This window comes from Lasioglossum baleicum, chromosome 5 (assembly GCF_051020765.1).
Source record: "Lasioglossum baleicum chromosome 5, iyLasBale1, whole genome shotgun sequence".
Taxonomy (NCBI): Eukaryota; Metazoa; Arthropoda; class Insecta; order Hymenoptera; family Halictidae; genus Lasioglossum; species Lasioglossum baleicum.
This window is the reverse complement of record NC_134933.1, coordinates 17,011,140-17,038,447: the sequence shown is the minus strand read 5'-3', so window position 1 is coordinate 17,038,447 and position 27,308 is coordinate 17,011,140. Positions and strand designations below refer to the sequence as shown.

Below are 27,308 nucleotides of genomic sequence, written 5' to 3'. Positions count from 1 at the left end.
CGCGAACGTCGCGTCGTTTGCTCGCGAACGAGCGACGGAACGATCCGCGAACGAAAGTAACATTCTCGCCGGGCTCTTTTGTGACAATTACAGTCCGGTGCGGCGTGGGAGCGGAGTGGAGCGACGTCGCGAGAGGAAATTACTTCGTTAACCTCAGCGTTCTTTCTCGCAGGAAATCTACGCCATAGCAGCGCGAGAAATAATTAAAGCGGCTCGTCGCGTTGCTGGGTTGTTGCCCAGGCTCGCGTCGTTTGCTCGTTCGCAGACTAACCGGTTTTATCGGTCGTTATCGTCGAAACCGTAACGACGATGACGAGATCGATCCGGAGCCGCGGATCCACCGGATCCAACGATAATATGCTCGGATAATACGGTACGAGCGAACGACTCGAATTTAGAACACGGCGCTTGGCTCTCGTAGCTCGGCGCCCGACGATCTTCCTTCCGGCACCGAATGCGCTCTCGCGTCGATCTCGGTCGAGGTTATATGCGGAGGACCATGTTGTGCGCGCTCCATATATGCAGATGTGTGTGTGTGTGTGTTGGTGTGTGGGTATTCGAACGCTCGAAAATATCGATGGAAACCACAACAGAGACTTCGACCGACAAACTGCAGCGCGACGGAGGAAATTATCGAGTGGACTTCAAAGGGCGGACAGCATGAAAAAGAGAGTCCGGTTTGAAATAGTCGCGCGCGCGGGCACGATGTTTCTCGAATTTGTCGATAAAGCAATCGAGGCGGAATATTTTAAACTCAATTAATCTCCGCGCGGAACGGCCGCGTTTTTACGAGCAATCCGCCGGTAAATCAATTGCCGCGCGTATACCCGAGTCAAAATAATCAAAGGGAACTGACCAACTGAGGACGATCGACGACCGATCAAACTCTGTCCCCCTCTCGCGCGCGTGAATGCCGCTCGACCGTTACGCGCGCGTGAAACGCGAATTGCCCGGCCCTTTACCGCGACCCGACGCAAAACGCGAAAGCAAATATACACATTTCTATTTTTTTTTTTATCACTGCATTTCATCTCGACACGGATGTTGCGACGCGATCGTGTGCTCGGCTGTCGAGGCCTTTTTCAAACACGCGCGAAAGTTCGCGGGAACGCGCATTCCCTGCGTATCACGGGAAGAGACTCGGAAGGAATGCGAGCCGGGCACATACACCGATACAGTTGAGTCACGCGCATTGTTGTTCGAGCGGTGGATGGAGTCGTCAATGTTTATAAACGAATCATATATATAGAGGAAACACAATTACGAGTAACACAAATGACAAATTTTCCAAACAAAACACTCCCTCGTGCACACTCATTTCTATATTTCGTTCAACAAAATTTTCCCTATCACTCGTTACTTTCGGTTCTCATTCTCGCCACACATATGCACACAATCCTTGCTATTCGCCGAGTAGGTTACGACTATGTACTACTTTAGGTCCGTCACCAAGCAGTAAACTGATTCCGACATCAGTCAAGAGTTATACGCTCATTCTTAGCCAGATGACCCTCCTGCAGCATCCACAACGGTAGAGTGGCGGAATCGACTTCTGATAGGCCATGGTTTTCACCCCACTGGCGGGCGAGCCGAAAACTCTGCTGATTATTGTCGCGCGATTCCCATTCCTCTGCGAACCGTGGGCCATGGTCGTAGCAGGAGGGTAGAGAGCGGGCACGCATCGATCGACGACGCCCCATCGATCTCGGCAATTTAAAAAGGTCCCCAACGGGAGTGCATCGGGATGTCGGAGAGCCATGTCGAGGCTCGGAGAGACACGGAGAGGAGAGAAGAGAGGAGAGCGCGATAGACAGAGCGGGACAGGGATGCTAGGTTACATCGACGAATTTCCCAGTGGTCGCCGCGCGGCGGTACACAACGCACAGTGGCGGCACAGAGGAGACATCGAACACGAAGGGTGACGCACACGTACGTGTGTACCGTCGACTGGCGTCGCACGCTCGCATACATGCATATTCACGCGGGACGGCAAAGTGCCACACCCTCTAACGTAGGATTTACACACGTACGCAACCGCCACAACAGCCACCGCGATGCACCACCGTGCAGCGCGGTGCGATGCGGTCTGGTATGCACCGAGGGAGGACCGGGGAGGCGCGGATCCGCGGAGGAAGGAAGGAAGAAGAGGAGAGGAAGCCGCTCGGACAAAGAGCCGTGCCGCGATGCGGAGAGAGAAAGGGTGCGTGCGGCGTCCAGCTATGTCCAGAGCGATGTCCAGACCGGTGTCCACCGGAAGGGCGGGCAAGAGGACTGCCTGCCAGGCCTCCGACAGAGGTGCTACACGTGGAAACTTTGCGGTGGAGTTAAGCTCCGTCGCTCGCTGTTTACCATTTGCTGGGAACATACGAAATTCATCCGTCGTGACCGCACGCATCGACGCCGATCGATAGCGCACGGGCGCCGCCGTCCGCCACCGCCGTCACTACCACTACCACTACCACCGCCGCCGTCGCCGCCACTGTTTCACGAAACCGCGCACACTCTCCGGCAAGGTCTCTGCGAAAATTTCGAACATCCGGCCGAGACGCGGGTCGGTTCGGTGTGTCTGCGGTACACGTCGCCGATCGATTATTATTGCGGTGCGACTCCGCCGCCAAATGCCGATCGATTCTTTTCGCGAGAGGATGCAAGAGGATGCCAGAGGGCACCGAACGAATTAATAGAACGCGACAGCACACCCGCTTTCCCTCCTCCGTGAGCCTCGGTTGCAATACCGAAAGACGTTCCAAACGGAAATCTCCGACCTCGAACTCGAGATCCCGAATGGAAATCGTTGCACGTCGACAGAGCGCCGTTGGAAATCGATTTCGGTTTCGGGATTTCGGTGGTATCCGCTCTACCTGTACTTGCGCGCGAGAGCAATCTGCCCAGCTGAAAAGTCGAAATTCGCTCGAGAGCAGGCACGTGACCGCGAGACTCTCGTCTCGTATTTCGAGCTCGATGATCCTCCTTCCTCTCTTTCGGAATTCGGGGCCGCCCTCTCTCTCTCTCTCTCTCTCTCTCGCGTGTCGTTGCTAGGTATTTGCTCTCGATCAACGAAGATTGCGAAAAAACCCGAGAGAACCGGAATAAAAAGAAAGACGGAGAACGAAACAGAGGCGAGGCGAGCAAAGAATCAATGACCGAAGGAGAAGGAAACGAGATAGACGAAAGTTCGCCGAATGCAGTGGCAGCTGCACGACGACCGTGGCGGCTTGCTAGCAAACCTGGTAGAGCGAGCTACGTGTCTCAGAGTCCTTTTGCCCTCGTGTCCACCACCGTCACCACCCCCCGCGACAGCCAACGTCGCAGGCTATCCGACGCTCGCTTGGTTCCGGTCTCTTCTCACGCGCGAACCCTTCTGCCTCGCGTTCTTCTCCTCCTCCCGTTGCTCTTTTTCGTCCCGGTTGACCTAATTCCGTAACTCGCCGAGTTTAGAGAACGCCGGGCGTAAAACTCGCCCGGGCTTCGACTTTTATTTCTCCGTGGACCGTCTCCGTCCTCCGTCCTCTGCCCTCCGTCTCGCGTTGTTCATCTTCGCGAGTATCGTCGAGGCAATCTTGACGTTTTTAATTCGCCCCGATATCTCCGACGCGCGACAATTCTCGCTCGCACGAAGCAAATTTCTGCGTTTCCGTGAAAGGGCGAAGCCACTCGCGAGCGGAACGAGCCCGCAAATATTCCGCGAGAAAAAAATGCTGCCCGGGAGAATCAATCGCGGGACGCCACCGACCAATTTTCGTTCCGCGAGCAATTTTGACGGTTCCCGATCAAACGGCTTCACGGGCCGACCTTTCCCGCGCGATCGATCGGCCCGCGTCGATATTCGACAATCGAAATAACGGTTCGTGGTCGCTGCGACGGGACGGGACGAGAAACGATGCGATGGCAAACGCTTTTCCCAGCGAAAGAAGCCCGCAATCACTGACACGCGTTCCGCTAATTACCATTATGGCTTCTGCCCGGAGCGTTATTTACATACCAGATTCGTATTCCCTGCACGGTAGGAGTATTTTTTAATCGATATATAATTATCCATCGCGTGTAACAATATCGCGCGGAAATTTCGTAATTGCCCATTCCTCTAATTTAATTATTAACTGACCCGCGTTTCGTGTTTCGCGTTTCGCTCCCATTCGAAACGTATGAACCAACGTACTACATTGCTCGCCAAACAGAGAACAAGAGAAGTGAAAAGCAGATGGGCTTCCGTGTGGGGGAGAGGCTCGGCGAGAGAAGAGAACAGAGAGGAGAGAGAGAGAGAGAGACAGAGATACACAACCACGTCGAATCGCGAATCAATGAAACGAAATAAACGCCAGCGTAGACGGAAATCGTGTTCGCCTAAAAGCAATCGTTAGCAGAGAGAATGCTACACCGCGCGGCGTGGCAGGAAGCTGAAGCCTTTTCGACGACCGTGATAAATATTTTTCGTTGGCGCAATTATCGCGCAGACGTCGAGCAACGAAATATCGAGAACGCCGTTGGGCCGGTAATTAGCCCGGTCTGTAATTGAATTATTAATCGAACTGCGATGCGCGGTTGGTCGGTCTCGAACCGTGGGAGGGTCGTCGTCGACCACCGAATATCCTACGCAATTGTATCGACAGTGTGGGTCACAGCCAAAAAACCATTGACGCGTAGATAACTCGCACCCCGAGCGCGAGCGCAGCGCCGCGCGCACTCGCGAATAGCGTTACGCCCAGCTGAATCGAAAGACGCATCCGTCGGTGCGCGAAACAACGATTTCCACAGTGCAAACGCGTTTCTCTCAAAAGTGAACGGAAAATAACAGGCAAGGCAAAGAGGCTCGCGTCCCATCGTCAGAAGAGAGACGTTCGGTCCTGTCGAAATATTCGGACTAAAAACGCTTCCAACCGCCCATCGACAAATTTCCGCTGCGCGGTGCCGCTTCGGATCGCGCCGGTTTCGGAGTCGGTTTTATCTACGCGGGCATTTACTCGTGGGATTCAGTACCGCTGCACACAGACGCACACGCTCGAACCAAAACGCAATACATCAAAGGATATGGCGACCAGCGGTGACGGCCGTCATTTGAAAATATAGGGGAAAACCGTGTGAAAGGGTGGGTGGATCGCGGAAGGGCGCGCGCGTAGGAAAATGAAATAAACGAGAACCAATTGTAGGTATAACGAAGCTATTAAATAAATAGCGGGTGGTCGCTCGGTAAAACAAATGAAAGAACAAGAGGGAAAAAACACGAAAGAACGTGAAACGCGAACAACTCGCGAAACGCTGCGCCCGCAAACCGAAGTAAAACACTGATTTTCCGCGACGCGTTCGCACCGTCTCCTCTGGGAATATACGAGAGAGAGAAGAAAGCGTATATTCTCTACGGCTCGGCGTCGAAACGAGAGATCTTGTATCGATAGCTGCGGGAAAATTAAATCGAGAAGCAATCGCGACGCTTTAATTCCCACGCCCCAGTTCCGTTAGCTGGATAGATTTTCACGGAGATCGGCTATCAGCGGCGCAAAAACCAGTCGATTAAGGTGGGAATAACAGCGGACAGGGGTGGCGAGCGCAGAACCATCGTGTCGCGGGAAACGTGCGACACGCGAGTTCCCGAGCGGACTTGGCCGAGGAACGGGGACGCACGCAACTTGTTCCGTTATGTTCTACTCTGTTCTGTTCCGCGTGCACCGATAACCCCGAGAGCAATGATTCAGAACCCAACGAGCGCGCCGCACGGAACCAGCAAAATTAAAAATTAAAAATTTACACGCGAGCCCCTGCCACCGGGAAAAACAGCTGCTTCCGTGGCCGTCCATCTGTTCGAATGTATGGAAACTGGAAACTCCGCAGCGCCGCGAATCGGACAAAAAATCACCGTGGATCGGTCCACGCGGAGTTTCCGCCTGTTCTCGAAGGTTTATCAGCGACCGGATTCACCGGAATTCACCGGATTCCCGATTCGTCACGGTCGTGCCAGATCGGTTTCGAATTCGCGTCGCCGAGTTCTCCGAACGCCAAGACGTAACGGACACCTCGACTCGCCTCGAGACTGTGGGCGCAAGTTTCAGCTGCAGATGCTTCCCGGATAACCAACTCCGACCAACGAGACAGGAAAAAGCGGTCTCCCTTCGAGAACGAACCGCCGAAAAGCCTTTCCTTCTTTTCTTCCGCGCGGGAACTCGAACAAAAAAGAAACAGCTTCGGTGGGATCGGAGAACGGTCGTGCCGACGAGAACCGACCAATTAAATCGCGAGGAAAATCCTAGCTCGCGCGCGCGCGGGTACACCGGGAACATTCTTATCCGAGCCGTTTAAACGTTATCTCTCGGGTTCGAGAGAAAAATTGTGCAATTAGAGCGAAACTAATGTCGCTCCTCTGCGGCCGAGTTTCTACAACCGCGGCTCGCGCTAATATCATTTTTTTTTTGTTCAAGTGGCCGGAAGTTGCGAGACGCGCAACGGGCGCGGTCAGATAAGAATGTGTATTTTAATTAATGAGTTCAGGAGGGTAGTTATGTATATATCGTGGGTCGGCGACGTCATCGACCTAGTGCCGGTCGAGCCCCGTTGCGGCAATCGTTTCAAAGTGCCGGCGAATCGACGGACATACGTGCACGCTCTCTGCACGATGCACGCTACATACCACGCCATGCACACACATGCCTCGAGGAGCCCCAACGTTTGCGCGAGGCTTTTATTTCGACGACCCTCTTAGTTGGATTTCGGGGTCGGGGTTAATTCGATTGGAATTCGGTTCGCAGGAGCCTCGGTTCATTTGCAATGAACGCGTCACCCTCTCTATACGGTGCCGGGTGTATCATGTTCCGTCGTAGCCGGTGGAAACCTATGAAAGTTTTACGACAGTGGGAAATGTACGAGCGCGTTTCCTGGCAATAAGTCGCTGGAAACGCGGCGAAATTATCTCTATTTTCTCCGTGGACCGTCTAACGGCGACGACCCTGGAAATCTAATCAAGTCTCGTTGCTTCTTCGAAAATTGGCCACTGCGGGCGGAAAGACTCGCGAGACCGGTCCGTGCTACGATTAATTCTGTTCGCACAGATCGTTGCAGATCGTCGCAATTCGTCGCGGAGCGGCGCCGCTCGACTCGAATTAAAAGAATCATCGCTGTAACCGGCTCCTGCCACGGTCTTTCCCTCGTCTCGACGAACGGACGGCCGCGAGCGGGTTGGCAAAATTATTCCGCGCACGAATTCCTCGCGGCGGAACGATTTTTCAGCAAATTTCTCTCGCGCGCCGCTTCGCCGTTTCTACCTCCACCTCTCTCTCTCTCTCTCTCCGCTCTCTTTTCCTCTCTTCCCCTCTGCCGCTCTTTCTAGTCGATATTTGTAAACTCGAGTGCATCTAGAATATAAAATCTCTGGAATACACGAGAGCGACTCGGAATCACTTTTACCCGCGAATTCGAGTAACGTACTCTGAAACGTAATATGTGTTTAGACGGAGTACAAGCTCTGGAGTGCGTGGCTGCTTGGGTGTTTGGGTGCGTGTGCGCATGACGTGGATAGGCAAGTGGATGACAACCGTGGTGTCGATTGTTCCTTTTTCGGGACCGCGCGCTGCTGAATTCTGCTCCTCCATCCGAAAAGTGGCTTTGATTTTCCCAGGGAAATTCCCGGCGAATCGTTGCCCGAAACGCAACGCACAGGCTTCGCTCCGAACTATGTATTATTGTTGTTCGTTGTGGCCGTTGTTGTTGTTGCGCAAAACTATTATTCGGATAACGAAGAACTCCTCGGGCTCGAATATGGAGAAACACCTTTTGGCAGAATGATCACGAAATTTCGCGAGGCTGGCTTGCCGCAGAGAACGATTTCGTTCAACGGTTTTGCAACAACGTTACCGGAGCGTCCGACGAGGTTCGATGTATTCGAATAGATGCACACGAGCGAACGAGGTCGAACGAGTGTCGGATGCGACACCGAACCCAGCAAAATCCAATCGACACCGGCAACGTCGAAGTCAAATATTTAAACGGATTTTCGCGCGGTTCCGAGCCCCGACCTTCCGGAAAAATGGTATTAATCCCTGCTTAACTTCGATTGATTCGCCGAGGCAGTCGATCAGCACGTTCGCCTTCGTGGAAAAAAAAAATCGCGTCGACCGCGAATTCGCGGACAGCGCATAATCGAGCGACAAGGTCGCGGGAAAATATCGAGCCGGAACGAATGTTAACGAGGTTCGTCCGTGCAGCCACAGATATTAGATTCCCAGCACCTGTTTCATACGCTAGAGACAACAACTCTGAAGGGACTAGTAAAGCCAAAGAAGGTGCGGAGAATGGTTGCATTTTCGACTTTTACCAATAGGCGGCCGCACTGTGCAGCGGTCCGAATCGAATAAAATCCACGAAAACTTTAAACGCGAACGCGGATACGGACACGGCCAGGGACAGAGAGAAAACTACGGCAATTAGCCGTGCGAAACTCGAATTTTCGTTGGTCCGGGTTGGGTCCCATTAGGCGGTTGATAGTGATTTAAAGACAGCGTAACCAAAGGACGGGATGCCAACCGGCCCTACTTCGTGCTCTCCTAACCGACCCTAGCCAAATATTTACACCGACCCTAACACGCCTGACGTCGTGAACTAATACGTTAGCCTGTAATTAGCGCACGGCGTGCTTCGGAGACTGATAATTATGCACCGAGGCGGTGCGGTGCAACGACATCGTTCGTGTGCGCCCTCGACTATGCCACCGTCATTAACGGTACACCGGCTACGCTATAAAAGTTGCACCGCGCCGCGGTCCAGTCCGATCCGCTCTCTTGTCTTTCTCCTTCTGCCTTGTATCGCGCGGAAACGGAATATAAACAGATCGAGCAAAAGATGTTACTATCTCGCAGTTTTGTATGTATACGTATATCCGTGCATTCGAGCGTATCGTCGAATTCGGTAGTCGCGAGTGAAAGCATGAAAACGTAGACGAGCAGAAAGAACGGGAGCGAACGAAATATCCCCGTTGAAATTTCGAGCGATAACGAAGCTCCCTGGAAAGTCCCATTCTTCTTTCGACAAGCAGGTTTTTTATTTATATACGCCGGTGAAGCTTGATAACGCGAATTGCTCGAGAGCGCTCGACGCTCGACGCTTGTCGCGCGTCACACGATGAATCTTCTGGAAAATATTGGCGGACGTCGATCTCCGCTTGCCAAAACTCGGTCAGAAAACAACGGGCTAGTAGCGGCCGAGAGACGGAGATAGAAACGAGAGAACGGGAACGGGGAGAGGGGCGGGAACGCGGGACAGGAACAGCTCCGGATCCATCCAGCGTGTTAAAAGGAAACAAAAAAACCGACGATCCCTGGAGACTCGCGAATTTGTTCCGATTACGAGGGGCGTTCCAATTCGCGAACATCGACGGCGCACACGTCCTCGCGAATTAAACCGTTCTCGTTTTTGAAAACGGTTCGAGGTGGCGCGATTTCACCGCGCGTGTCCACGTGTGCCAGAAGCAAAAAAAAACAAAATGTTCCGCCGCGCAAACAGAAACGTCGAGAGAAAACTGGTTCGATCGCGATTCGGAGCCTCGTCCTCCCGGGGGGGTTACCCTCGGACAATGCCAAAGTTTCTTCGACGCGGGGAAACGGTGAAACGCGGACAGATAGCTGTGCAAGAGAAAATTGGGGAACGATTTGACAACGACGCTGGCCTGGTTTCGTTCGACTTTCGATTGTCCTCGTCGCCGATGGCAAATCGCGGAACGAAGACAAAGCGAGAGACCGTCCGACTTGCACTTTTTTCCGTGACACGTCCAAACGGATCGCGAACCAATAAGTCAGCGGAACGGTTCCCGGTGCGGGGATCTGCGCAAAGTGAAACCCGCGCGCTCTGCCGCTATCAACTATCCGAGGATCCAGAGTAGAGCGAGAGAGAGAGAGAGAGAGAGAGAGAGAATGTCGGGAAAGGATAAAAAAAAGTGTTGTCTCGTCCGGTGATCAACGAGAACTCCGGGGCGAGCAAAGCGCGCGGTGCTCGCTCGCGTCTCGCAATTTCTGAAATTGCCAATAAAACAGGCGCTGCGTCGACGTTCCACGTTTTCGCGCGGAAACAAACGCGAACGTCCGTGTGCGCTCGTAACGGAGATTCGTCGATGGAATAACTGATAGGGTCCTCGAAAGCGGTCTTTGTTCCGGCAACCGACCGGACGGCTGGTTTAACGCGACACACTCGACGAATACCGCGTCGCGTTTACACCGCTTTCTTGTCCGTTTCGACGACGCGAAACAAGCCCGTTTTTCAATCGAATACCGCCACCGCCGCGGGTAACGGGTAACGGGTTACGTGTTACGGGAAAGCACGCGTTTGCGTGTTCGAACGAGCACCCTTGGTTGATCCAAATACGTTCACCGTTTGACGAAGCATACATCGACCGCGTTTACAGTCGCGCTTTCGCGATCAAATTGTATACAGTGAACTGTGGCTGCGGCCGTGCCAGCATGCACGCGTGCACGCGTCGTCGGTCTCAGTCCGGCCTCCCTCGCATCGACGACATCGCTGCAAATTCGTCGAAAATTACACGCTCGGTGCTATCGAATATGCTTCGTATTTTATCTGTTTACATGTATCCGTGCGCGTATACGCATCTATGTATACAATACGCGTATACGTTTTTTTTCTCTACCGAAATAAAACAATATCCGCGGTTCCGCGCCAATCAAAGGGACAACCAGTGTACACGCGTATGCGACGGGAATAATTTCAAAATTTCGACTGTCTGCGCGCAGGCATTCGGCGAGGTTAACGAATGAAAACTCTGAAATTCAAATATCCTGCATCGCTGACGCGTTCCGTGAGTAAAGGAATTTTTTTTAAAGCGCTCTCGCCGCACCGACCACAGGCAAACGCCGCCGCCGCGTCGCGAGCGAGAATCGAGCGTCGTTCATTTTCCGTACGCACCGCGCTTTAGTCATAAATCAGGGTTACTCCATCGCGCAGCGCCAATAACATTCTAATCCTTTGTGCTCGCGGGCCAGCGAGCCGAGTACGACCGACTGCCGGCGATTCGTCGACCACGATTTCGAAAAAAAGACGGGAAAAAGGTACACGGTCGTGTTCGACGAGGAACAAGCGCCGCGCGAACTTGGCACCGGTCTAATTTAGAGCCGGCCGAACATCTAATTAATTCGCGTTTCCGATCGCCGGTGATAATCCAGCGGCGATCGTGTACCCGTCGCCGTTCGTTCTCTCGCCGATTAATAATTCAAACGAATGGTCGCGCGCGCTCGGTTATTTGCCGCTACGCTGCTCCGCTGCTCCGGGGCGCGCAAGAAACTGTCTCGATTCGTGACGCCGCGCCTCGACGATCCGCCGACAGTAATTAAGCGGCTAACGACACTCGTCGAATTGACCTCCTGCTCCAACGCCGCCATCAATTTTTATTGAAGCGACCGCGATTAAAGAGCCCTCTCTCTCGTCTCTCTTTTACCGCCGGAGATCGATGAACCCTATCGGCGCGTCCACAACCCGCAGTCGCCGAGGCCGAAAACGACGAGTGTAACCAGAGCGAACCAGAGAGAGAGACAAACAGAATCGGAGAGAGAGGCAGAGAGAAACAGAGTAAGAACCAGATAAAGAACCAGACAGAACCAGGGAGAAAACCAGAGAGAACAAGAGAGTGAAACCGGACAGAGCCAGAAAGAAGAGATTTCTCGCCGATCCGGTTGACCGAAAGAGAACGAAGAGGAACCAGAGCGAAGGAAGACGCGGCAGAGGCCAGGGAAAAAGACAAACGGAGGAGAAAAAAAGGCGGAGGAGTAAGAGGCGCACGTGCCCAGACAGCACGGCGCAGATGCGACATTCTTAAAGCGTTAAGTACACGCCACTATTTTCCGTGGGATTAAAGTCGTAGACGAAGGAGAATCGCGCGAGAAAAGAATGGAGTAGGTGGGCGAGTGCGCAGCCAGAGCGAGAACGCGAGACACCGGTAGGATTTCGAGGCGGCAACGTGGTTGCCTTACTCAACGTGCTCGAGAATAGTCCGGCAGCTTTTGTCGCACGCTATATTTTTATTAGCGCGACCACCGGCGGACTTTTCAGCCAGCCCGTGTCGCTAATTTCCCAAATAACCGAGACCGAGGCTGGAAAAGAGTATCTCGGAACTGTAAAGCAACTTTTAAATGCCCGTCGCACGGCCAGCGAAAATAATCCTGTTCTCCGTTCAACCGACTCTGTTGCGTTCGCGGAAAATACGCGGCTCCAGATAATCGCGTTTGATTTCGCCAGACGATAGTGCTTCCTTGGACAACCCGCGGGTTAGAGATACCCCAAGACTCCCCTCAAATATACATACTTTTATATATTCTTGAAATGCGTGTGCATAGAGTATTATTCGTGTAGAGCGTCTTCAAGTGATCAAGTGTGAGGCACGTTTGATATTGTCAAACGCCGACAGTCTTTTCTTTGGCTAGCCGCAGCCTCGCAGTGCTCATTAAGTGTTTGAATTCAGCGCCACTAATTTTTATACAAACGAGGGCAATTTTCGAGGAATTAGTTCACGTCAACCAATTGATATTTGTTCTTTCTCACCTCTCTTACTCGCCACGATGCAGTCAACTGTACACATATGCTATATTGACTAGAAATAAATGTGAAAAAGATCCGCGTACGATCGAAACCGCGTAGTTGGACGGGAGCACCGTTCATCGCGAGAAATTTTGCGTCGCCAACCAACGCGCCGGATCGATCCTCGATTCGATCGTCACGAAGGCGCGCGTTTGCGACCGCGTTCCCAAGGAGCAACGTGCGTGAACAGCGATAACGGCACCTCTCCACTTATCTCGCAGTCGTACAATTTGCATGATGAGACGGTAAAGCCGGATTGGGCCGGCGAACCCTGAGAACGGACCCTTCCACGCTCGAGCTTGCCACTCCCCTCACTTCTTGCGAGACGATCCGCTCCGTGTTTCTACACCGCGGCGGTTTTTCGTGGTCGTTTCGTCGTCGCTATCTCCGCGTCCCTTAGTCCCTTCGACTCGCGTATTCGTTATCTCTGTTCGAGCGCATAGCTTTTCCATAATCTGTCCCGACGATCCCGACTCCAGAACCGGACGTAGACGGATGTATGCGCTCGCGGAACGACGAGAGAGCATCGTCGACGGGGTGACCGAGGGTTGGTACAGGGCCAAGGGAGAACGGGGACATTCTACGGATGTTCGATCGCGAGCCAACATCTCCACGAGCACGAGTATCGGTCGGGGATGTTTATTGGAAATCGAACACGCCCTGGTAGACGGCGGCGCTCGGTGACACGGAGCTAAGTAGACGCAGGAGACCTTTCGTCTCCGGTGATTGCTGCACCGGTCGTTAATTATTTCGCGCTTCGGTGGACGCCGTTGGCAAATTCGAACACCACGGCGAATGCGTCTTCCCGATTGCCTCGGAGATCAACGTCGCGAGAGAAGTTGTCTCTCTGGCAATCGACGGCGCGATCCACTTCCTTCCCTTGGAAATTCTGAAAAGAAAACACCGTGCGATAGAGGCGCGAACGGAACGGCGCCGCGCACCACAGCGGGGTGGAAGAATCGAAGCAACGAGAAATTAGCGGGGCGAACATTGTCGAGCCCGAAAGAAACTAATGCGAGACTGTTGGCATCAGGGATCAACGCGGTGGAGAGTGGGAGCGGTGGATTGAATTAAGTGGATTACCAAAACGGAAAGGGAGATAGGCGAAAGTACGGGACGACGAAATTCTATCGATTCCCCGTCGCGTCGCGCAGCCGGCAGATATACACGATGCTTCATCCAGCGAGCACGGAAGGGGCAGGGGGGGAAGGATATTGGAAATGGCAATCGAGCATCGCGGGGACACGCTACGTGCTGCCTCTTAAACAGACGGAGAACGATCGCACCTCGAAATGCCACGATCCGGAACGAGCTTTGTTCCCCGATCCCTGCGTGCTTTCGCACCACCTTGGCATGCAGGCAGCATGGGATGGATGCAAGACCATCTCGTCGCATCGTATCGCATCGCATCGCATCGCGTCGGCGAGGGAACAGATGCGCACGAGAGCCTCTTTCAATAATCGAAACTATCGTGATTATTCACCGCGTCCATTTTACTTTGGCACGGGCAACGTCGAGCCGAATGAAACGGGGCTCGCGCGTGTTTCATATTTCACGATCGCCGCTGCTGCCTGTGGCCCGTCGACGCGGCCCGCGAACCTTTTTCACCGAAACGAAAGCGTTATCGACGAGAGTTCCCCGCGAACATTTCGGAACGCGACGGTTCCCCACGAACGATGTTCGATTTCGAAATCGAATCAGCCGCCGGATCGGTCGCTGCTCGACGCGTATACGGCTGAGGCAATTTTCTTCAAGGATCAGACGGCCGGTAAATCCTTGGCCGCTTAGGGTACGAGCACATTGGAATACCAGCGAAGAATCGAAATGGAATGTATACTTTTATAGTAGAAGGACGAGTAGAGCTATGCTTGGCCGCCGACCATCAAAAATTCTGTTCGACGCTCTCTTCGCTAGTGCCGCAGCGCCAGCCGTGACAAACTTTGCCAAACCGCGAGCAATGTCGGGCAAATCTTGGAGAACCGGCGTGGTGTTTGTTGGGCGCATTGGCAACCACGTGCGCACATGGTTGTATAGACACGCGGGAGGATACGAGGCTACGTCAAATTAGACGCGTACGATACCTCGTGCCCCCACAGAGGGGTGAGCGCGGAAACAACGGAACAACGCGACTCCTTTGTCGGTCGATCTCCCCGACAAAGATACTCTCGATAAATATGTTATGGCGGAGGGTATGTAGCTAGAGATTCGGAGTCATCCTCCTGTTTTCTCTCGGGTCTGTTTCGTTCTACGGCTACGATGAACCGAACGAACGGTACGAACGGAACGAACGGGTTGCAAATTATGAGAGGGAAGCTGAAAGAGGCGACGGCGATTCCGAAAATGCCAGAATCGTCCTCGTAGTCGTTGCCATGATCGTTGTTCCGCGTGCACAAGTTGGTTCTCCGTTGGCTGTGCCAGCAGCCGGCAAGGTATTGATCGGCTGAACCCGCGAGGACCACATGGCGACTCCAAGTTCGTGCGACTTCGTGCGACTTCGTGCGAAATCGGCATCCCTCGTGCCTAACATGGCGCCCGTAGGCGGTCACGTGGCCGCCACCCCCTCACCCACACGACCACCACCGACGCAGCGGGCACACTCGACCACCACAAGGGATATATGATGCAGCCACCAATTCCTCTCTCTTGCTCCCTTGTTCTCTCCATCCCCCATCCCCCATTTCCCATCCTCCGTCCTCCATCCACCATCCCTCGCTCTTTCTTCCTCTTCTCCGTCGTTTCCAAACTCTTCCTCTCTTTCCCTCGCCATCCTTGTCCCTGCCCCTGTCCCCGTCCGTGTCTTTGTCTCTCGCTGGTTGCGTCCTGCTCTTCGGGGACGGCTTAAATATTTGCACGACCAGGTTGAACGATATTAGCTCGAAATACTGACCGCGTCGCGATAACGAGAAAACTGACCGGACACGGTTGTTGTTAGCGGCGGTGACTCGATCGAAAAATAATTTCGATCGTTCGAAAGAAATTGGAAAGCACCGGGCGCGATCGAATTCCACGATTTTTCATCGTTCCAACGGTCCAGCTCGAGGCAAACGGTGCCCGTATAGGCACGATGCGAGACGATGCGAGACGAGACGAGGCGAGGCGAGGGCGACGGCAGTGTTATTCGAGCCGCCCGACTCGTTTCTCCTCTGCAAAATGATCCGAGGGCAGGACGGGCAGGCTCAAATACTGCGTTCGAGGCTGCAGCCAATTCCGAGTCCCTGTGTTCGGAACTCCTCTCTTTCCCCGAAACCGTAAACCGCTCATTCTTTCTTCACAAACCACTCTTTTCTCCGTGCGACTCTGCGGCAAGCCGCGTGTAGAGGGTTGCTCGACCGTGCAGCTGTTTAACGCGCGTTCACCAACTTTCCCCGGAGAAGAAACGAGCCAACTTTTAACCGATCTCCGAAACTTCTGTTTGATTAACAAAAACCAACGGAAAACTCGTAATCTTGGCCGGAGCAACTCGATCCGTATGCCGGCCGCGAACGATCGGAAATTCTTGATCGGACAAACTTACGCGAACACGGCTAAAGCATACAGAGCAACAACGGCGCGGCGGCGTCGACAACGATGCTATGAAATTAAAAATATCGTGTGTAGAGAAGCTAATCCCGTAGCAGGTTTCTTTGGACACCCGATAGACGACTATCTTTCTCTCTTCTCTTCGTTCATTTCCGTCTACGAGGCTGCGGTTCTACGAGAATGCACATTGCACACGGCACATGGCAGACGGCAGACGGCATACGGCCTGCGCAAAGTCGATCGTCCGTGTATCGGACATCTTAAGCCACGATATTAGGCGGAAGCGACGACGGAGAAAGAGAATGAACGAGCGAGGCGAGGCCAGGCGACAGAATCGGGGAGAGAACAGGCAGAAATGCAGACACAGGAACTCCAAGAACTAGAGGATGGTGTCGGTGGAAAGGGACGAGGCGAGAAGGAGAGAGCGAGCGAGAGAGACTCGTTTCCGAGAGCAGCGGTGCCCGAGTAGAAGCACCCTCCGGACACCCTCCATTTGTCCCTACCTTTCCCTCCCTTAGGCTTCCGCTATCTTACGACCGACGCATCGTCCTGCAGAACGGAAAGCGGACGGAGAAAGAGAAAGGGAAAGAGATGGAGAAGAGACGATCGATCTTCTGGGGTGCCAGTCGTACCGAGGACCGATTGAAAAGCTTCTGATTCGTGACTCGAGGCGAGAAATCTTGACTGGGTGAGAGAGGAGCGATCGGTCAACGAGCTACAAAGGCAGACGCGAACGGAAAGCGATTTTTAAAACCGACGGATCTTGGTCGCCTCGTTACCGAATATGCTCCATCGTTCTTCTCCGATATCGATTCGACATTCGGAGCCTGTTAACCCCAATATCGCTATAATAACCAAAAATTACGAACAACGTCTGCCGAACATCCGCGAGATAGAATTCTACTTTCTGGTTCTCGGCATTTCGCCATCCTTCTTCAAGCAGATTACGATGTCTACGACAATGTGAGACAATATATTATAACACATATGGGAGACATTATACTTTGACCAAGTCTAGAAAATTAATTTTTATTATAGTCCAGTAGATTAAATTACGATATGGAGGACGTGAAAGGTCACAGGAGGAATCAGTATGATAAATGTTGTCTTCCCAGTTTCGGTTTTATTAATTAACCTTTCGAGAACGAAGATGAAGTGTTAGTTTGCGCATGGTCGACGACAGATGATGTCGCATATGTTACATATTTCCCCTAACTATCTTCAAATTCTAGAAAGCGAACAATAACGCGCGAGAACGCATCGCATGTAATAATCTAACCCACTCTAATCAATTTCGAGATATTCTCAGAGTCAATACAGCGTACCGACATCGAGTTAAATTCTTTTCACGGATTATGATTCGGCAGTTAACGTGTTCACCGACATGGACCGCAGGAGATCCCAGAAGGGTGAAGAAGAGAATCATCGAATCGAAGAGACTGAGACGAAGGGCTTGGAGCCGGCGTCGCTCGTTTCCATAGACTATTTTCCGATGGGGAGCACCGTGAAAGATTACGATCGGGTGCTGTCGAGCGTACACGGGTGTAATTAATAACGCGGGGCGAGGCGAGGCAAGGCAAGGCGACGCGTACAGCGTGTGTGTGTGTGTGTGTATGCGACGGCAATGTTCTAGGAGAAGGATCATGTACACAGAACGGCCGCGAGAACGGAATACGCGCCGCGCGGGGTGACGCATTCTGCAGGATACTCGAGAGACCGATCGATCTCGTAGGACACGAGTCACCATTCCGCGGCAATGACCGCTGAAAAGCCCCGACGATATTTCCGTTCGCCATTAACGGAGCCGCGGACGTGCAAGCGTCCTCGGCTCTTTTGCCGAGAGACGACGGAAGAGAGACGAGAGAAGAGAGGAGAGAGGGATGAGAGATACACTGGCGCGCCGGTCGAAAACGGGAGACGGAAAGGGACGATCCTAATCCGTGAAAAGCTCCTTTCTTTTTACGGTAGTGCGGAAGCTGTACGCGTAATGAATTCCCCATGGTGTGGTGTGGCGTGGCGCGGCGTGGCGCGGCGCGCGGAACCACGCCAACGTTCCACTGGCCACGATATTACCATCCGTGAAACAAAGCCGCGCTAAAATGCCACGGTATTAACCTTATTTATCACGGCCGCCGACGATCGTCGCAATTATTCTCGCGGCACTTTCAAATTAGAGATTCGAGCGACCCTCGTCGCAAATTTACGACAACCAGGGGAACGATTTCGAAATTCTTGTCCGAGTTAATTAACGTAACACGCGCGGCGCCCTGTGCGCAAATTCCCCGTGAAATTCGCGGGAGAAAACTCCGCGTACCGGGATATCCTCTCCCGGGCGTATCGAGACGCTTCGAACGATCGCTCATCGATAAATACGATCGTCTAGTCCTCGAAGTAGTCGTCCGAGCACGTAAATTCGAGTTAATCGAGGCGCGAGAAAACGCACGCTGTCGAGCAGAGCAGAGCCGAGCCGAGCCGGTCGCGTCGCGCGAACAAGATCGGCGGAACGAAGTTTAAAGTCGTCCAGGGATCTCGTGTAATCCGTTCGGGGGAAGGTTTCGAGGCGAAAAGACTTCTACGCGGTGTCTCGGTGTCGCGCGCGACGGAGAACGAGTGGAAAGAATATTTGGAAGACTTTCTCGATCCCGTTCGTCGGTCCTTTCGCGTATTCCATCGAAACGCCGCGTAGTAACTTTTTCCCGGTGCTTCGAAATCGGGAAAATTGCATCTCTCTCTCTCGCGTCCGACTCTCTCGAATCAATCGCGAGCAGCGCCGTCCGATCGAAACGATGATAATCTTACGATCCCGTACAAACTTTTCCACGCGGCTGATGGAAAGCTTTTAAAGATCCGGACGATACTCGCCGGGAGGCCGAACGGGATTCGCTCCGGCTGGAAAAGTGAAACGAGGAGGAAAGACGGGACGGGAAGGCTCGACTCGGCTCGGCTCGGCACGGACGAGACCGGGGACGGGGACGGGAAGAGCTCGGAGAGCCAGAGTAGACAGAAACTCCAAGTTTAGAAACGCAATGGAGAGAGAAACGCGGCGGGAGGACGAGCCACTCGTATTGATCCAGCAGATACGCTCGATTAAACCGCAAATTGCAACGGATTGGCGTAAGTTACAATCTACTAAGACTTCGGCTACCGCCCGATGGTTTCGCGATGCAGCCGGAAGCCGCTGATAGCGACGGCGCGTCTGATATTTGAGTGACGCGCGACGAGAAATCGGCGAAGGGCGGAGGGCGAAGGGCAAAGGACGAAGGGTTGCGTACGCGTCGCTCGCTCGCGTGTCTACCAACGTGCTTCACCCCGGATAGGCGCGTCTGACGCGAACGCAACGATTATTCAATAAACATGCGACTGCGACAACAATTGATAACATCTAACCGTTTCGCTAATTACGCGTGTCGAGAGCACGCGGAGCACAATCGTGCCCAGAGTCGGCGCGACTCCGAGCGCACCGGTACCTATATTATTTGCCGAAAAATTCAATTCGAAACTCGGGCTGGGTCGACGTCGGTCGAAAAACTCGAAACCAAAAGAGCGTATCAACTAGCTCGTATACATATATCCGGTCCACCTCCCTGTACACGCAAAAAGAACAAAGACCAACGAACATATGCACGTCCCAACAATTACATTGCGGAAAAATCGCGAGCGGAAATCAACAATGGAGGAAACCCAGTGTAATCGAGTTTGCGATTCTTGTTGTTTCCAGAGCGACGCAAATGTCACGCACACGTTTCTCTTTCCCTGCTTCTCTTGATATCTCGTTTTTTTTTTCTATCTTTCCGTCGGGCACCGTTTTGTCCTCTTTTTCTGCCGCATTTTCTCTGCATCTTAGCCCCCGTAGGTCCATTTCCCGCATCATCGTGCCCCGCGCACATTGCATCGATTCGCCGTCCCGCTGAATTAATTATGCATTGCTTTTACTTTAGACAGGCACTCGTTGGCTCGACAGTTTCGGAACGAAGGGCACCTGCCCCTATCGAATGCCATTACAGAGACGTCGAAATTGTTTGGATTTCGATCGATCTTGTGCGATCCAACGGATAGATCCGTTTAGATCCGTTAGCGCGCGCGTCCCCGTCAATTAGCCGTCCATCGGCAAGAATTTCCGTGATAACCTGTACAATCAAAGCACTCGTGTTCGACCCACGCTGATCCGATTTGCGATCCTCTCTCCGTTCCCCGACCAAGCTTCCTTCATTGAATTTCTGCAGCACGGAAACGGCCGCGCCGCGCTTTCTTCGCGAGAATCTTCGTAAACAGTCGTCGGGGTAGAATCGTTTCGAACGTAAACCGTTTCTCCTCTCGCTGCCGACATCGCCTATAAACGGATCGGCGCGCGCGTTTCCGCTCGAAAATTTGGATACGCGCACGCGAGACGAATTGTCTACGATCGTGCTCGAGAGCACAGATTACTTTTATTGCTCTCGACTATTGTTCGATTCGCTCGGAGGGCAGTTGAACTTGATTGGCGAGAGTACGCGCGACGCGACGGACGATTCGACCTTCGCATTAGGCTGGATAGACCGTCCTGCTACTACTAATGGCCCTTTTCGTTCCACCCTGTCCGAGCGAGCGAGCGAGCATCTCCCCTTGGACGACGGGCTGCCGCTCGCCGCGTTGCTTTCGGATCCGAATTGATTGGACTGTGAATCGTCCGGTTTGAATTATTCATACTTTGTCCGCCGATAAACCAATTTCTGCACCGGCCAAATCGAGGAGGAAAAGATCGCCTCGGTTCGCCTTGCTACACCACGCCACGCTAGGCCACGCTAGGCCACGCCGGACCGTGCTGCCGTGCCACGCCACGCACGGACAACAAAGAACAAAGGATAGGCCGCGAGCCAACGATCGAAGCACGATGGATAGACGACCAGCGGAGAAAAACAAATGGGACCAGAGTAAAATAAAATTGGGAAACTCGTGAGCGAGAGAGATCGGTCGACTATGTCGCGGAGGAAGATGTCGAACGAGCTACGACGCCGTTTAATTTTATTATTCGATCCAATGATGCGGAAGACGCCCGGCCGAAGGAAAATAGACGGCTACTGGTTGCTCTACAACTTTATCGAACTACGATGACTCAAAGCGCGCGAGAAAAAGGAGAACGAGGGAGAGAATCTCGTTAACCTCTTCCTCGTTCCCTTTTACCGGAGCAGAGCGTGCCTCGTTATCAGCACTCTCGCCTTCTAGACACGATATTTTAATCTAGAGGTTAAGGGCACGCGAATAATTAAACACCGCAAGAAATCTCGACCGGCGTAATTTCGCGCAGCGGTATATTAAGAGATTACCGGCACGGCGAACGTCTTCGGTTAAACTTATCCTCGACCTTTACGAAACGCCGCCTCCGCCTACCCATCGCCCGCGTCCCGTTGACCGAAACTATTCCAGAGTTTATTTTATTCGATCCTCCTATCGGTGAAATTATATTAATGCATGGAAAGTCCGGGGCGCTCTCTTTGAAGCAGGGGTTGGACTTTGGCCGCGATATAGCTACTCGGAGAAAGCAAGTTTCTACTCGAGGAGCAGCGACGCGGCGGGGGTTGGCAGACGCGTCCCGCTGTCTCGATATTAAAGAATCCGCCGAGAGCTTCGAGTCGATAATAAAATCGCCAACTAATCGTTTATCCGTCGCGTCGCGTGGAGTCGCCGCGGTGGGGGATGGGAAGCATTACGGAACCAATCGTCGGAAATGACGCGATGCGAAACTCCATCCAAGTTTCGCGGTGGAAATCGTATTTGCGAAGATTCCTCGGCCCGCGGAGGTCGAGTCAACACCCGCGATAAGAGGACACTTTTACTTGTACTCGGGCAAGTAACGAAGGAACCGCCGCCGCCCCCCGAACGCTGCCGACAGCCTTTGCTTTTGACCTTTTGCTTTCCTGGATCGAGCATGGCAAGGGGGATCTTCTCGACAAAAGATTTATGAACCCCTCGGCAATGCCAGTATGCTACTTATTCTATCGTCGAGTACACACTCGAGGCTCACAAAAAATGCGGGGGTGGTACGTACACGCGAACGATCCTCAAAGAGAATTCTTAAAAAGGGGAGACACACCACCCCCCGTTCGGTACGTTCGGCCACCCCTCGCTCTCCTCTATCCTATCCTCTTGCATCGAATCAATCATTTCCAGGCTCGCGAGCTCTCCCACACCTCTCCAATTGTCTGGCATTAATCCGCGGTGTGGATTCGCGAAAGACCCGTTCTCCGCGAGTCAACGTTGGTCTCTGTATCTCTCGCTCTCTCGCATGCAGAAACGCGAAAACGTGGAAAAGGAAAACGGAACTATAAAAGAAAAAAGGTAGTAAAGAGAAACAGAATCGATGCGATCGAAGCTGCGAAAGCGGAATTACGTTTCACGATCCTCGAAGCACGACGGAGTCAATCGACACGATTCCCAGTAATTTTAGCCAGTGGTTGGACCGAGGTCGGGTTATACGTGCTGGGACGCCTATACGGTATACTGAAACTAATCATAATGTATCCTCTCATCGGTCGGAGGCCGTGCTGTGATTGGTCCGTTGCGGTATTCCTCGCTGCCAGATAAAGTTACCGTAATATGGATTAACTGGCCGCTATAGCCCATATTCTGATCCAGCGCTCCCATTCGGACTGCGATTCCATAATGAACTGGTTACCGGCGCTGTTATTGACCGCGGATTGTATCCGCGGTGTCTTTTGATAACGTGTTCGCGTAAATCCGTTACCGGCGCGACACACGGGCATCCATCACACGACGACGCGCACCGTCGCGACGCCTTCGCGATTTTGCCTCGTATTTCCGCGTGTTTTTCGACGTCGAAGAGCCGTTTCGCGTTTCGCCACCAAATTTCCCAGAGCACCGCGCCGCCGATAGCTTTCGGTCGACGTCGCTATCGATCCGGCCAGGTTTCGACCGGCAAAGGGACGCGGTGGCGCTCGGTTCCAGTTCAGCGATCTCCCTCTTCCCGGTAATGACCAGTGTGCTTCGAGCCGAATCCGAAGCCGATGCCGATGCCGAAGCTGTAGCCCGAGCCAAAGCCAGAGCCGGTGATCGTATCCGCCACGCCGCGCCGCGCCGCCGCGGTTTCGATTTTTTAAGCGGCCTGTCCCCAGCGGAAAGTGGCCGAGCTCTGATTTACGATGTCCGAAAGGCACGCAGATATTTCACGCCCTGTTCTTTCTCTTTTTTCCCATCGTTTTTTCTCGTGGAAAACGACCGATCGTCAACGCAGGTAGACGGCCGATTCGCAGCGACGCGGTCCATTCTTCCGCAGCCGTTGAAATATCGCCGTGCGTCGATGCTTTTCACGTTTCGGGGCCAACGAACCGGAAGATAACGTCGCCTCCGCATGAGAAAACGATCGGCGGAAAACCGTTTCCACGCAACGGCGAGTCCACGAAAGAACCCAGTAGTTGCGACGATCCTCCACCGGTAGTTCGGCGATCGCCGAATCGTACGTTCCGGATAAATCAGGCACACACGCGTTTGGCCAGCTACACACATCTATTTTTCTAGCGTGCGGCAACGAAATTGCGGTAAATATTGTTCAAACAAATGTGCAGCGCCTAAGCAATAGATCAGATATGGAGGAAACCGCGCGGTTGCGTGTGAACGAATACATAAACGCTAATGTAAGGTTCGCGCGGTTCAAATCGCGCGGATTCTGCCGTGTCTGAACGGAGTCTAATTGAATCCATAGTATTTCAGACCGCAATTCCGGTACCGCATGGTCGCCGCATGTTAGAAAAACGGATGTGTGTAGCGCGCCTTAATCTCCTCTACTTGGGGGAGGTTCGTGCCAATCGAATTCCACAAGAATTCCATTCAGCCGGCGAGAGGGTAGAGGAAAATATGATCGCTTAGGATTTTCTGATTTTACGAGGTACTGTGGAGGTGAACGCAACGGCGACATTGTCGACGCGCACAGAGTTTTCGATGGGCAGTTAACATTTCACCTACTGGAATCCTGTTATGTAACAGGATTTTCAGTAGTTGTACTACACTAAAAGGCAGCTTAACAATTTTTGTTTAGGTCATATAATCTGAAACTAAATTCTTAGATGACGTCCCGGGTAGTGACTTGTTGATATACAATTGAAATTGATGTTGCTGTCGAAGGGTCCATCAACCTCTTACGCTACGATTTATTTTACGGTTGCAGTAATTAGAACTAGAGACCATAGCTGTTATAACCAAAAAGAAAAAAAATCACGGAATAGTAACAAGTATTTCATCGACCAAAATCGTATTGGTTACAAATAATGATTATAAGTAATCGAAAAATTTTTCTCTTGTTGGTACATGTTATCGTTGAGAGAAATTTATTTCGATCGCTCATAACAGTTATCAATGAGATAAATTTATTTCGATTGCTCGTAACAGTTATCAATGAGCTAAATTCATTTCGATCGCTCACAACAGTTACTGATGAAGGAAATGTGTAATAGTTAGTATTAAATAGTACAACTTTCAAACGGTAGACAATCAATTATTTCATAAATTTTTTATTCGTAAAATGAATTGCTACAATCAAAATTTAACGTGACAAACAGACGGATTTTGTGTTGTTCTTATGTTCTGTTGATTCGTCTTGTTGTACGAAAACTTCTCAATGAATTTCACAGGCTTGCTCCATTCGAAAAAGAGTAGACAACTCAACAAATAAGCAACCAAAATGAATTTTCTCATCAATAATTATTATGAACAAGTGAAAAGAACTTCGATCATCGGTAACTGTTATGAGTGATCGAAATGAATTTCTCTCATCGATAACTGCTTTGAGCAATCGAAACAGTTTTTCTTCATCAGTTATCGAGAAGGACCCAATTTTTGGACACTAATAACTGTCATTTGTAACCAAAAAGTATAAAAATCGATATTTTTTAATAATTTTGTTCTTCCAATTTTTTTCTTTATATTTCGTGTGCATTATCTTAAATTTCACTAATAATCAACTTTATATCGTAGATAATTTTAGAATAACTGTTACTTTTGGTCCCTGATTAGAACTTCTATGTAATTCATGATTGCCCAAGAGGAAAAGAAAATTTATATTCATTGCATGCAACGACAAAATAGAATTTTATTTATCAGGAAATCTTTGCGACAAGTTTGACTCGATATTACAGTGATAGGGGTTAGAAAGTCTTCAGTCCTGAAGCATGGACTTTTAAGGCAGGCAATGTGTTGATTGGCCGAGTGATATGGAGTAAAAGTATGCATCAACGAATAGCGGAACAGCGAGCAACGCACTTCCGCCGATAGTGTTGCGTCAGCGAAGGCGATCATCCCCTTCTCATAACGGCAATATGCGTTTCCCGGCGATTACAATTTCGGTTCTGCGGCGTGGTTCGCCCCGTTGTAGAATTAGCAGAAATTCTGGCTCAGTGAGCAAAACAGCGCCGTCGCCGCAATGCCAGTGGCGTATTAATAACACGTGCTTCGTGTAATTTCAATTCCTGCCGTGGGGATCCCTCTGTCGCCCGGCGCCTCTGTCCCCGTTCCTATTGGAAAATAATACACGGACGAAATTCATAACGACCTAATGAGCTTATGTTCCGGCTTACTACCGCCGTACTTCCGCCACCGATTCGCCAAACTACGCTAGCGTATCGAAGTGGCACCCTAGCCAAGCCCCCCAACGGACGTACTAAATCCCTAACCAACGCCAAACTCCCAAAACTGTTCTTCTCTTTGATGATTCCACAGATTTCGTATGTCCTCGACACACTCTCCCTCTCTCGGGGTGCAAACGAGTTTCCGCTCGGACCGCTCCACACGGATTCGTTTGTGTAAGAATGTAGCTGGGGGTACGTCTAGACACGAGTGTTGCGTGAGTGAAATAAAGGAATGAGAGATGGATGAGCATAACAAGAGGAGAGGCACCGATCGATATCGCACAGACAGTTGTCGTGGAGAAACATTGTGTAATTCGTTCAGCACGTTATAGTTGATATTTGCCCTTACATTTGTTCGTAGGAAATCCACTTCCAATTTCACCGGCAGGGAAACGTTCTGCTCCGAAATTACGTCGGTGGTTCTCCCGAAAAATGGCCTTCAAACGATTGCCCAGGTTCGGGGATTAGTGTGGTCGGGACGCAGGTAAACGGGACACAACGCACAATTCGAAAAGTCCCCTAAACAGAGGAGTCCACAGGGTAGGAGTTCTTTGACAAACAAAGTTGAGCACGGCTTTTCGTGCTCGTTCATTGGCAAGAAATCAGAGAACGAGAGACAAGAACTGGCTCCGATAGGGCGTTCGGAGCGAAGACGTCGCAAAGTTTCGTGGAAATGGAGTGGCATTCGGGCGGGATAGGATGCACTCGGTTCGAGGCAATTTATTTCGTTCCCTTTCTCACCGAAACATCGTTCCGCCGCGGAAAGAATGATGGATGTCGGGCGTCGGTCCCGTACCATCGCTACGAACACGCCGAGTGCCGTTAAGGTCGAGTGCCTCGGATGTGGGACGCTTTGTACTCTCCGGCGTCACTTGGTTTTCTCTCTTTCTTCCGTTCCTTCCTTCTCTCCCGGTCTCGGTCTCTCGCGGAAAAGCTCCGGCCTTGACAGCGCGGTGTTCCCGCTCGCAGAATCCTCCTTGTCCCTCGCGAGCGAGACGAACAGGGCGCAGAGCCGAGTCGAGACAAGTAAAAGAGCGCGATACATATATAGATCGATCGATCGATCAACGAACTCGTCGCTTTTTAATTGCACCGTAGACACTTTAATCCCTCGCGCACCATCGAGCGGATCCTTTTTGTTTGCGGCGTGATCGGTCGGTCGAACCGCGGCCGAACGAGCAACGAACGAACGCGCGCGAGCGAGCGAGCGAGAGATCGATACGGTTGCGAATCGTCGATGACGGAGTTTTCCTCGAATATCCGTGTGCTATCGCGCGTTTTAATCATTTAAACGGGACACACCGGTCGATACAGCTTTATATTCTTTTTCCTAGAATCCGTGGCAGGGGGGGAGGGGATCTGGTTATGTCACTGATTAGGGTTCGCAGTCACCGAGTTGCACACATAGCTCCCCTCGCCGCTAAGGGTTGAAACAATACCGAGTGGGGGAAGGTCCATGACCCTGTGCACCCGGTGCAACTTCCGTTCCGCATCGTCGCTTGGCTACCCGGACGCGTGCAACGCGAGAAAACGAGAAAATAAACCTCCCTCTCTGGCTCTCTTTATCTCTGTCTTTCCCTATCTCGTAATGAACACGGCGGAGAAAACGAGAGAAAG

General features: G+C 52.0%; 1 protein-coding gene across 2 annotated transcripts in view; it reads right to left on the bottom strand.

Annotated features, from left to right (window-relative positions):
- The window catches only part of Sema1a (semaphorin 1a), a 181,099-nt gene that overhangs the window by 124,228 nt on the left and 29,563 nt on the right, over window positions 1–27,308 (bottom strand). The gene's annotated exons all lie outside the window — the stretch shown is intronic.